A 12,285-nucleotide genomic window follows, 5' to 3' on the forward strand; every position below is an offset into this window, starting at 1 on the left:
TTCTTTTGCTCCTGCCCTTCCAGAGGAGCGCCTTGCCTGCTTGCTCCGCTCTGCCTGGGGTGATGGCAGGGAGTCCCACAGGCCGAGCTTTGGCCGTCTTTGCAGGAGCGGAAGTGGGTTTAGATAGGGTTTTCTCAGATTCGGGGCACCTTGCTAAGTGGTGTGGTTAGGGGACTGTTCTCTCTCAGAGGGATCAGGCCCGGTCCACTGCTTATGTGGTAAAAGGAGGGCCTGCCTGACACCGATGACAGTTGTTCCCTAAAAGCTGTTATAACCCCGTAACATTAGGCTCGTCCAGAACCTTGAGCTCCAGTTGCCTTTGGCCTGGGCTCCGCTTCCTAGGGCCCACTTTCCCGACCACGCGGACACGCTGAAGACCCCCCAACCCTGACGCTTTGACCCTGCAGGAGAACAGTACTGTGTCTCGCAGATCTGCTCCCAGGTTTGCCCTCGTGTCGCTCTGATTGCAGTTGGGATCCTGCTTGCTGTTCTCCGGATTGCCTGACAGAATCCACTGTGAGGATTAAGTGAGTTAACATACACAGAGGTCTCAGAACGGTGCCTGGCCCAGAGTCAGCGCTCCCGGACAAACGGGAGCTCCTAGTTTGGGTTTGTGAAGCAGTGGGTAAGGACCTTCCATCCTGGTCTGACTTGGCTTCCTGGAAGGGAGTGGCGAGAGGCTCTTGTGGAGCTTGAAGACCAAGTCCTGGGCCGGCAGGTTTCCGGGGCTGCAAAAAAGTGTTCTGGGAGAGGGGGAGGAGGCGGGCCGAGATTCACCCTTAGTTTGATGTGAATTGGATTGCCAAGAGCACACCCTACTCTTGTGTTCACTTTTTTTTTTTTTAAGATTTTATTTATTTATTTGACAGAGACACAGCGAGAGAGGGAACACAAGCAGGGGGAGTGGGAGAGGGAGAAGCAGGCTTCCCGCGGAGCAGGGAGCCCAATGCAGGACTCGATCCCAGGACCCTGGGATCATGACCTGAGCCGAAGGCAGACGCCTAACCACTGAGCCACCCAGGCGCCCCTTGTGTTCACTTTTATGCCACCTTTTTCCAGAGAAGATTTCAGGCTCTTACCACTCAGCTGACTGACTGGTGACCCTGCAGTGACCAGTTTTCCCTAGACCCTCCCCCCGCTGCTAACTCCAGCTGCCCGAGCCCCCTCGCCATCTCTCTGCTCACGGGAAGCCTTTCTTCCCTCGCAGACTCCCACGGCCTCTCAAAGTGCGGCTCTTTTTGTCATCAACAGAAGTAGGACCCCTTGGCTCCGCAACCCCTGATGGCTGGCCATGATCATGAGCTACGTGGAGTGCTGACAACTGGCCCTCTGGCTTCTGGCTGCCCACTAAGGGCTTGCTGAGGAGACGGGGGTCCTACACTTCTAGAACTAGTTCCCCCTGGCCGGTGTGGGCAGGGATTATCTGTGTCATCCAGACGGGAAATCTCCTCACCCACTGAAAGAAAGCCCTGCTTCGGAGAACTGGCCTGGAGCTAACGACCAGAGCAGAGCACGTCCCGGGGCTCCAGGAGCAGGTGCTAATTGTGGCCAAGCCTGCCGAGTCCTGCTCGCTCACCCGCGTGCGCCTCCCCAGTCCCCGTTCTCTCTCCCTCGTTAATTCCCAGATGTTACTTCGGTCTCCCCCCTAGAAAAAGAGGTCCTGTGGCTCTTCCCTGCCTCCTCATCTGCACCTGCTTGTCCTATCACTAGTTTTCATTTCTTTTAATTGCCGCCATTCTCTGTGCTCCTTACAAAATCTGATCACAGTAGTAGGTTAGGAAGGAAGCAGGCAAAGATCCGGACGGCCTGGGTCACATCCTGGCTCTGTTCTTGCCACCATGTGATCTTGGGCAAGTCCCTGGACCTCTCTGTGCCTCATTTCCTTCACCTGTAAAATGAGGACAGCGATACTACCAGCCTCAGGGTAGGGAGCCTCGGCCAGTGTGTGCAGCGCCTGGATGGTCCCTGGCCCAGTCAGACTCTGATGTCAGCTGTTGTGAGAGGGGATAGACCGGAAATCACCTGGACTGAGGTCAGAAACTTGTGTTTGGGTCCTGGCTCTATGTGTCCCAGATAGCCCAACATGTCCCGAACCAAACCCATCGTCTTCTCCATTCCACTCTTCATTCCTCTCTGATATTTCCTATCTCTGTCCATCAGCAGCTCCCAGCCCCTGCTTTGTCACCCTCATCATTCCCCTGCTTAGAAACTCCCTAAGCTCCTAGAGTAGCAGACCAGCCCTTGGTAATCGGATCGCTATCCTTTCCAGACCGGGCATCCACCCACGACACCAAACCCACATGGGTCCCCAATCCTCTTCTCAGCCCCCTCATAGCCTTCCTGTCCTCGCTCAGATAAGGCTCAAATACTTCTCTGTGGGCATGTCCAGGCCCCGATAGGAGGAGCCCCTCCTCCTCAACAGCATCCCCGAAGCTGTGTGGAGATGCCCTTCCCCTGTCACAGCGTCCCGGTGCGGTCCTGCATCTGCCCTCCAAACTGAGCTGCCTAAGGACGGACTGGGTCTTGCTCACTTCTGTGTCCCCTTTGGAATCTCAAAATCAACTTCAAACTTCAGTTGCCTTAATGATCTCTAAAGTGACTTCGACCTGTAAAATACTACGGTCCTGGGGCTCACAAGTTAGCAAAAAGGAAAAGTCCCACAAAGCACTAGAAGTTGGGAAGAAAATTGGGTTTAAGTAGGCTTTTAAAATGGACTGGTGGTCAAACTAAAATCCCTTCTACACGCTTTCCAGGGAGAGTGCCTGCCCTGAGCTTCTCCTGGGCTCCCTCGGTCCTCTCTCCCTGTTTAGTCGAGGGCTGTTGTCCCATCCTCCCCGAGACACCGAGGCTTCACAGACCCGGGTCTGCTCTGAAGCCGAGGTCAGCCCCCACTGCTGAATGCCGCTCAGACGCTGGGCTCGGAACAAGCTGTTCTGCCCGCTGCGGGATCAGGCCCCAGACTGCCGTCCTGCCCAGCAGATCCCAGCGCCCGTCAGGAGGGTGCCAGGCCCGCTGCAGGGCTAGGGAGGCCGGGGTGCCAGCCGACCACACACCCGCCTGTCCTCCAGGTGCCCTTCCTCTCAGCTGATGCGCAGTCCCCCACCATCCTGGGTAAATTGGCCCTGAGTAAACTCGTACTTATCCTGCCTGCCACCCTCCTCTCATTCCCCAGGCTTCAAAGAAAACCAGTTTGAATATTTAAACTTCTCCTGTGTGTCTAATAAAAAGTTCTGCACTATTTAACGGCCCAGCTATCCATTACTGTCGGGAGCTGCCCTCTCCCTCCCAGCCTGCCCCTCCCTCCCTCTCGCCCAGACCACGTGCGGCAAAGCCATTTGTCAAAGCGCTCCCGCCGCGGGCTGCGCTTGGCTGTGTCGGAAAGGACAAGGCGCCCACAGGGGAAGGTGGGAATGAATAAAGGAGCTATGCAAATTGCTGCTTAATCTGCAGAGAAACACCCAGGCTTTGGGGAGACGCTCATTACTTCTTTTAACTGTGATTAACGGGCAAATTAAACCCAAGCCCTTAACTCTCTCCTGGCAGAGGACTTGAACGCAGAGCCCTGGGCCGGCGAGGGTGGAGGGAGCTCTGGTCTGCAGCTGCAGCCCTAGGGACTGGGATGGAGTAGCATGAGTGCTGCCCCTTACCCATCAGCATGGTTGGCACTGTCGGTGGGATCGGAAGGAGGAAGCCCCAATGGGGTGGGGGAGCAGATAAACTTAATGTGCGGGGAGGAGGACTGTGTGGTCTCTTTTGGGGTTTTTTCAGCCACTCCAGAAAGAACAGGTGGTGACCCTGGGATTTGCTGCCCTTCTTCCCCCACCCCCACCCCCTAAAAAGGCAAGAGAATCCCTTAGGCCTCACTTGCCACGACACACTGATAGGACCAAAGAGGCTTTAGCCACAAACAGTTCTTGGTCAGACCAGCCCCAAACCCAGTCCCAGAAAGGCGCGTATAAGGAACCTCCAGATGTTCAACTCCAAAACTGACCTTGAGGATGATTAGCCCAGCGAATGGGGGAAGAGGTAAAGAAGTAGGAAGTGGGGGCAGAGTCCTGGGAATAGTGTGACAACAGGGTATACAAGTTACAGGCGTACACGGTGGGACACCCAAATTGGAAGGGCTCAGAGATCCAAAGTAACTCTCTCTGTTTCTTACTTATCTATCTTACTCCATCTGTGGGTTAGATAATGTGACCCAGCTCATAACACACAGTTGACCATTTTAACCCTTTTTGAGTATACAATTCACTGGCACTAAATACTTCCACATTGGTTTTTTTTAAAGATTTTGTTTGTCAGAGAGAGAGAGCACAGCAGGGTGGGTGGAGCAGCAGGCAGAGGGAGAAGCAGGCTCACTTCTGAGCAAGGAGCCCCATGCAGGGCTCGATCCCAGGACCCTGGGATCATGACCCGAGCCGAAGGCACATGCTTAACTGACTGAACTACCCAGACGTCCCAATACTTCCACACTGTTGTGCAACCATCCCCCCCACCCAGCGCATCTCTTTTCACAGGTGATTACTGAGCCTTTCCGTAAGACCTATAATCACCTCTACCAAAGAGCAACAAGTGGGGCGGAACTCTGTAGGTAGGAAAGTTGTCCTTGAGATCGAGAACGTCGGAGAGCGCCAGCCGGAACTCTGGGGCAGTTGAAGCAGAGGCCTGACGCTCCTGAGGCAGGTTGGTGGAAATCCTGTAGGGACTCCCCGTTAGATGCAGGTCCCCGAAGCCTGAGTGATTAGGAGGTGAAAGATGACATACAATGGTGACAGACTGTCTGTCACCCTGACGGGGCCGAGAGACGCGACCCCGTATTTTATTCTGTCGCAGAGTGGATCAGTGGGTCTGTCATAGAAACCAGGCCTGACGGCTCGCTCAGCGACTCTGCTCCTTTTCCTTAACTCCTGCGGCCCAGCTCCGCCATCTATTAAAACATCCCGGGCTGTCAGGGATATTAAAAGGCTCTGTCACTCCTTCTTAAAACAGTCATAAATACAATCTGGACATGAGCATTTGGGCAGGAGCCCCGGTGCCGAGTGGGAAGAGACAACAGCAGGTACACCTGCCTTGTCTGACAGCTGAGGCTTTGGCACTGTTCAAACGGGCAGCCACGGACTAATCTCCTTGTTCTCTCGCTCGGGAGCAGCAAGGCCGTCTCGGCATCTGCTGAGGCCCGGCATCTTGAAACAACCGCTCTTGAGCATAGGATGTGGCCTTTGTTAGCGGGACCACAAGCCTCAGCTTATCTCGGGGGCTGGTGCGCTTACCCGGCCCCTGATCTAAGTGTCTGTCCGTGCAGCCTGCTCCCGAGGCCTCCCCAGGCGGTGGGGGGGAGGGGGTGCGGGGGAGGAATGAAAAGGTAACAAGAGAGCCCTAAGCTCTCCCTCCACGGTGCAGCGGGCCTCCTGTCCCTCTTTTACCTTCCCTGTCCCATGAAGCCTCGGGGCCGACCCGCCTTGGTAAGAAGAGCCTTGTTGGGGGGTCGGAAGCGGACCTGCGGCCTTTCGGGTGGGCTCCCCAGAGTGCAGGCTGCTAATTGGAGGACCCCGGTCAGCCCTGAATCCTTGGATCTCTCCAAACTCTGGGACCACAACTGTTTCTGCCTGGGGGCTGCTGGCCCCAAACAGGGAGGCCTCTTCCTTTCTATGTATTTGCTAAGAACACACGACCTCTGACTGCTTGTTAGGAACCGACCCCTCTTCTCAAGAGGATCCTATTGGATGGAGGGGGTTTCTCCAGCTTGGAGCAGAGCCAAACAGCCAAAGACCAGGCCCAATCCCCTGGCAAATTCTGACTCTGGCCTCCATCTCTGTCTGTTGGGCGGGGTGTTCCCCAAATGCCTAGTTTGCTGAAACATGCCAAAGGCCCTGTCCATGACCTTCTGTGTTGGCATCCGGGTGGAGCCCAGGACCTTGGCATCTTGAGATGTCCTGTCTCCTGCCCACCTGGTGTGCAGCGCCCAGATTTGCGCCCCAGCCAGTATTTCCAGTTAGCTTTGGATAGCTTTTAAACTATGGACTGTGTTTCCAACAAAATTACCTTCTCAGCAGCTTTTCCCAAATATCTCAAGTCACGAAGGGTCTGATTGTTATCTTTTCTTTCTACAGGATTTACTAAAAGCCTACCTCATTTTGTGGTGCAGCCCCAGAGAGCAGACCTAGGCCTGTGTGTGGTGCTAAGAGGAAGACAGGTTTCCTAATATAAGGAAGCCCCTTCTGACAACCAGAGGTGCCCACAGGGCCCAGGTGAGAAAGTCACCATCACTGAGGACCGTGGGCGGGCACTGGATCGGTATCTGGCGGGCTGCTGCAGAGGTTGGGAGATGGCGTCCGTGACTCTGAGATTCAATGGTTTGGGGGCACTCGGTACGTCCAGAAGCAGGACAAGGCCTAGCAGCTGTTCACCAGCTGCCTTCCATGTGGCCATCTTGCAATTTACTCCCAGATGGTCAGACCCCTCACCCTCCAGGGTCATAGGGCCAGCTGCAGGGTAGTGGGCCAGGCCTTCTCGGCGCCAGTAGCCCTCGGGCAGGATGTGGAGAGGAGGAGAGAGATGAGGCTGAGAGTCCCTCCGGGTGAGAAAAGCACAGAGATCACCCCTCTGGCTCTGGCTCTGGCTGGCTTCCCCGGCCGCCCCCTCCTGCCCACTCCTCCCCGGGCTTCACCTGCCTTGCATTTTCCCTCCCTCTTTTGCTCTCTTAACCACCACCCCCCATCTCCATGGCGATAAAAGGGGAGGTGGGGTGAGCTGTGCCCTGTATTTTGAGTCGCTCCACAATAGCCCCTTTCTCTGGAGACACAGGGGCTGCCTGTGGAACTAATCTCCCCCTGCCCATCAGCTCACAAAGGACCAGGGAAGCCCCTCCCCCGGCCCAGCCGCCCTCGGTGACCCCGAGCCCGTTTCCGGGTGCGCTTCCAGCCCTCCGGGGCCTGCAGCTGGGCCTCTCTCACGGGATCCTGCACACAGGCAGGGTCACCCCAGCTGACCTCCCCCGGAGGACAGAGGTCAGGCCCCTTCTCCGGTCTCTGATGTGATTGGAAGGTTGCTGAGGCAGGGGGAGGGGGAGGGGAGGGGAGGGGAGGAGAGGGGGAGAGGATCTTCTCTTTTAATGTAAAATTGAAAGACTCCCTGTGCCTTCCTGTCTGTGCCTGTTTCCGGCTGGGTTGGGTTGCCTGGCCTGGGACCCCCTTGGAAATCTGGGCACCTTGGAAATGGGCTAAACTCCTGGCAACGGGGCTTGCTACAACCTGATTCCAGAGTATTAGAATCCTAGAAATCCTGGCGTGGGAAGTGGGAGAAACCGCTTGAGGGCAGCAGGGCATGCCAAGTCAGCTCTGGCTGGGAGACTCGGGTCCTTGCTTGCCGCTGTCGGCTTCTAGACACCTCTGGGCCTTGGTGTGCGCATCTGCAGAGTGGGAATGATAGATAATAGCACCAACCTCACAGGTGGGGAGCGGAGCAAGTGAGATCATGCACGGAACAGGTTTCTGAGCATAGCGCCTGGCTCATGGCACGTACTCAGTCTACCGTAGCTGTGACGGTCTCGGGCAGGAGGGGATAACCAGGCTCCAAGAATCATCTCCTTAGCTCAGGCCAGGGCATCCGCATCTCAGAGTTAAAGATGGGGATAGCACCACCCCCAGTGAAGAATATTCGAGGCAGTGTAGCTGGTGGGAACACAGACTGGAAAGTCGGGATGGCTGGGGCTCGATCCCAGCTTCACCACCTACCGGCTAGGACACCTCCCTTTCCTCCTGCCTACAATGGGCATGATGAGAGTTTCCACTGCACAGGGTTCTTATGAAGATCCAATATGTTCACACGCGTAAGGTGCTCAGAAGGGAACCTGGCTCGTCATCCCTGCAATATAAACATTAGTTGTGATTAGTATCCATGTTGTGATCCTTGGGTCTCTGTGGGCCTGATTTCCAGAACAGTGCTTATTTTAAATATTCAAAGCCTTTGTCCCTATAAGTCCCCTCTCTTTTCCATGTCACACAGCACGTTCTGATTTCTGGCAAGGGATAATATATGATCCCTCTTACTTGCTTGGCTGATGAGAAACCGCACATCTTGCCCATATAGACAGCAGCTCTAAAGGGACCGGCTAACCCAGAAGGGAGTAATTGGCCTCTTATAAAACAAGGCCAAGTGAAAGATAGGAGTTCAGAAAGGTCGAGGGAGGTCTGGCAGGAGCTGCCGACAGCTCTCCTAAGCTGCCCGACTTATTACCGGAATCATTTCAAGAGATAATTTAATGTTCTCCCTCTGCGGCCCAGTTTGCTCCTGAAGGGAAAAATAAGTAAATAAACAAACCCAACCGCCCCAAACAACACATGCTTTATGAGAACATCACTTACTAGTTTTTAACGGCCCAGTTATTAATATAACTGTCCCGGCACCTCCCCTACATCTGATCACTGGGGAATGATGAACTTTGAACTCTGATGAATTCTGATTGCCGCTCCCCTTACTGCAAACATCTCTACCCGGTCCCGCCAGGAAGGGAGAACCAGCCTTTCCCAGGCCCGGAGAGCTCAGAGGCGGGAGCCCCGGCGGCTAGTTGCCACGCAGGCTCTGGGGGGCAAGGCTGGGAGATGAGGCAGGAGAGTGAGAAGGAACCTGTGGAGGTGGGGCAGGGGGATGCCTGTCGGGTGTGGTGGTGGAGAAAGCCCTGGAACGTGCCTCTAGTTCCATAACCTAGCCCAACCTCTTACCTTCCGGGACCTCCTTTTCTTCTCCTACAAAATAGAGATTCTTAAGAATTCTTTTCCCCTTTGCCATTTGTAAGCATTTATGATGTGCCAGGCATTGTGCTCAATGCTTTTCTCCTTTAACACGTTCTCCTAACCGATGTATATGATAATACTAGTTGAATCCCCACTTGGTAGATAAGGAAACTCAGGCTCCCCAAAACGCAGAAGCCTGCCCAAGGTCACGCAGCTGGTAAGCAGGGATGTTGGTTTACAACCTGGATTTGGGACTGTGGGGGGGCCCAAGCCCACAACTGCGAGGCTACACTGCCTTCCAGGGGCAGTAACACCTGTCCTCCTACCTGGCCCGGGGGTAGAGGTGGGGGGCACAGGCAGATGTACCCACAGGAGTGGAAGGGCTCTGCCGACCACCCAGCGCTCTCTCACACGTGGTGGTGTAAAGGGCTTTCCCAGCGGAAGGCAAAAGAAGAGGCTGGGCTGGGTGAGCTGAGATTAGAGTTGCCAAAGACAGGGCAACTGTCTCGGGTCCCCTCCCTCTTTGGGAGCTCTGTACTATCGCTCAATACACTCCCCCCCCAAAAAAAAGAGCTGCCAAAGACAGCAACATCCCAAAGGGGACTGAATTTAGCAACGAGCATGGCCACATCATAGCAATACTCACTTTGGAAGAACGCATTATAGGTTGATTTCATTTGACAATTGTGGATAAACAATGAAAGGGAGAACATTCTTATGTTCTGAGTCTTCCCACCCCCACGAAGGGTGTTTTTTCTTTTGGTCTGGCTAGGTCATCCTCAGAGGCGCTGAGCTGAGCAGGACTCTGGTCTGCTTGGGTGGGCCAGATGCTACTTTTTCCTGCCCCCCAGGACCCTGGCACCACACAGGGCTGACGGCCTTGGGGAGGTGAGATCTGGGAGTTCAGCCACAGTAAGGAGTTGGTGGAGTTGGCAGGAGGGCACGGGGGGGGGGGGGGGGGGGGGCGGGGGGGGGTGGGGCCAGGCCCTCCATGTCTTTCCTGGCCCAGCCCAGGTTTGCTGGCCACAAGGGGCAGCCTCAGGCCCAGGCTCGCTGCTTGGTATTCTGCTCAGGCCCCTGCATCCTGCCTCTCGGCGCCCTGCCGGTGGGGCCTCCTCCCCTAGCCCAGACTGGGCCATGCATTATCCTCGCAAGATTGAGGACCTAATGGAGGCGATCAGCCCCCCGGGGGAGCCACTCCATCCAGGCTCTGGAAGGAGGGCAGAGCAGTGCTTGCTGGCTCCTTTACCCACCCTGAGATTGGGGTGCACTTTGAGAGGGGGTTCCTTGGAACTGAGGAGGGGCTCCCTGCCACCCCTCTGGGAGGGCTCTGGACAACTCCAGTCCAGGAGGTGACATTGCGGCAATCCCTCTCTTCCTCTCCAGAGGATACCCTCAATATCTGGGGCCCCTGGGGGGCAGACCCCAGCCACTGTCAGCTCTCTTGAAGGACTTTCTGCTGGCTTTGGGGCGGGCATGCTCCCACCTCTACCCCACCCCCTCGCCTGACTGCAAGCTGGCCAGAGGTGGAGCCAGCCTCCACTGCCCATTGTTCCTGGCTCCCCTCCCACGGTGGGAGGTGGGGGGCTGAGCCTGGTCCCCCCAGGTCGGGAGCACAGAGCAGCCCCTCCCCTTTCCAGGCTTCAAAGGCCCAGAGGGACTAACCCTTGCCACTGTGGGGCCTCCTCTCTGGGAGCGGTGAGGGGGGCGGCTGCCCCCAAAGCAGCATTCAGCAGCTTTCTGGGAGTGAGTAGAGCAGGCCAGGGGTGATCATGAGCGTGTTGGAGGTCAAACGAGGGGAGGGCCTGAGGCAGACGGCCTGGGAAAAGCCTGGGGCTGGATGGGAAGCAGCAAAGGTGTTGCGTAGTGCAACAATGTTGCTCCTCCCAGGAGCACCCAGCCCCTGCTCCTCCCAGGAGCACCTAGCCTGGACTGCATGCACACAGCGGACCAGCAGCTGTGTCCACGCATCATGTAATTGCATCCTCCTGGGAGCCAGTGCATCTAGAGTTCTATTGCACAGAGGGAGAAAATCAGGCTCAGAGAGGTTAAGTAACTTACCTGGGCTCACACAGGGAGGATCTGAACAGGATTTGGACCCACATTGTTTGACTCTGGAACCTTGCTCCTCATCTCAGTGCTGGGCCACTGTAACAGGCAGCTGGGAGGGAAAGCAAAATGAGTGATGGGCACCCGCTCCAAAACACTCACCTGGCTTCATACACATCAGCAAGATACGTGTTTCTTGCCAAAGAGCATCCAGGGATCCCAGAGGTAATTGTTTTCACTGAGCCCACATACCTGGTGGCTTTTTATGTACTATCTACTTTATCCTATAGGGATTTCTTTTTTCCTGCTCTTTCCAGCCCTGTCCCCCCACCCCCCGCCCCAGGCTTCTTCACTCCTCTTCTTCCCAGGCTAACATTCTCTCCTCCTACCATCTGCTTCCAAGATGGCCAGTACTGCCCACCTTGCTTCCCTGGGGATGGATGGGTCCAGGACTCATCCCTCCCCCAGGTGCTGTAATTTGAGGGGCTGCCCAGCTGGAATGGGCCCAGGGCCTCCCCAGGCTGCCCTCCCGCCACTGTGAGTCAGCTGGCCTCTGCCCTCTGCCCTCTTCTGCCATTAACCCTGTCACCTGCCGGACATCAGCCCCCGAGCCCAGTCTGTCATCCGTGGCCAAAGATGGATGGGGGGCGGCTGGGAAGCGTAAGTGGCGACCCCTTAATGAGATCTGGCGGGGGAGGGCTGGCTCTATCACGCAGCAGCAGGACCAGGTTGGCAATAACCGCCCTTGCTGAGCGTAACCCATTTTCCTTCTGGGGAGCGGAAGACAGTGGAGTGAGAAGCTGCGGAACAGGCTTGGGGGCCACAGGATTAGGTTGCCACCTCCCTGGAGAGAGACTGGAGCAGGGAGAGATGGGCAGAGGCTAGGGAAAAAAAGATGACCCCCCCCAACCTCTCATTCCTTCTCCTTGGCACTGTGACCCCAGCTCCTTGGGAAGAAACACAGACACAAAGAATCACTAGGAAACAGGAGACCAGCTGCCTGGCCAGGGGCAGCCCCAAGGCAGTCCTGGGAGACTTCGTGTCTCCTCTCCATGTGCAGAGAAATCAGAGGGAGGGAGGCTCTGTGGGGTGTTGTCTACAGAGTGGGGAACATCTTCAGAAGGGCAAGGAAAGGGTCCTTTTGAAACAGGAAAAAGAGTGGGAGGTAGGAGTGGGGGAAAAACGTTATTGGATGGTCACCTACACATTCCCCCTTAGTGATCCACGGACTTTTAAAAGGAAGGGATGCTGGAAAGCATCAGTTCTCACCTTTCATTGTACAAATGGGGAAACTGATGCTCAGGGAGGGGAAGAGGCCCACCCAGTTAGTGGCAGAACCAGAGCCAGGATCCAGGGTTCTAGAAGATCAAGCTCGTCTACTTGGCACTGGCCTCACTCTCTCCTTGCTTCTTACCCAGGAAAAAAATAGAACAACTGCTGAAATCATCATTCTTGGACTCGTCTGAAAGGGCTTGTTCTTTCCCAGCTCCTTTCTGCCCCCCCC

The sequence above is a fragment of the Phoca vitulina genome, unplaced genomic scaffold (genome assembly GCF_004348235.1).
Source record: "Phoca vitulina isolate PV1807 unplaced genomic scaffold, GSC_HSeal_1.0 scaffold40, whole genome shotgun sequence".
In the NCBI taxonomy this organism is placed as follows: domain Eukaryota; kingdom Metazoa; phylum Chordata; class Mammalia; order Carnivora; family Phocidae; genus Phoca; species Phoca vitulina.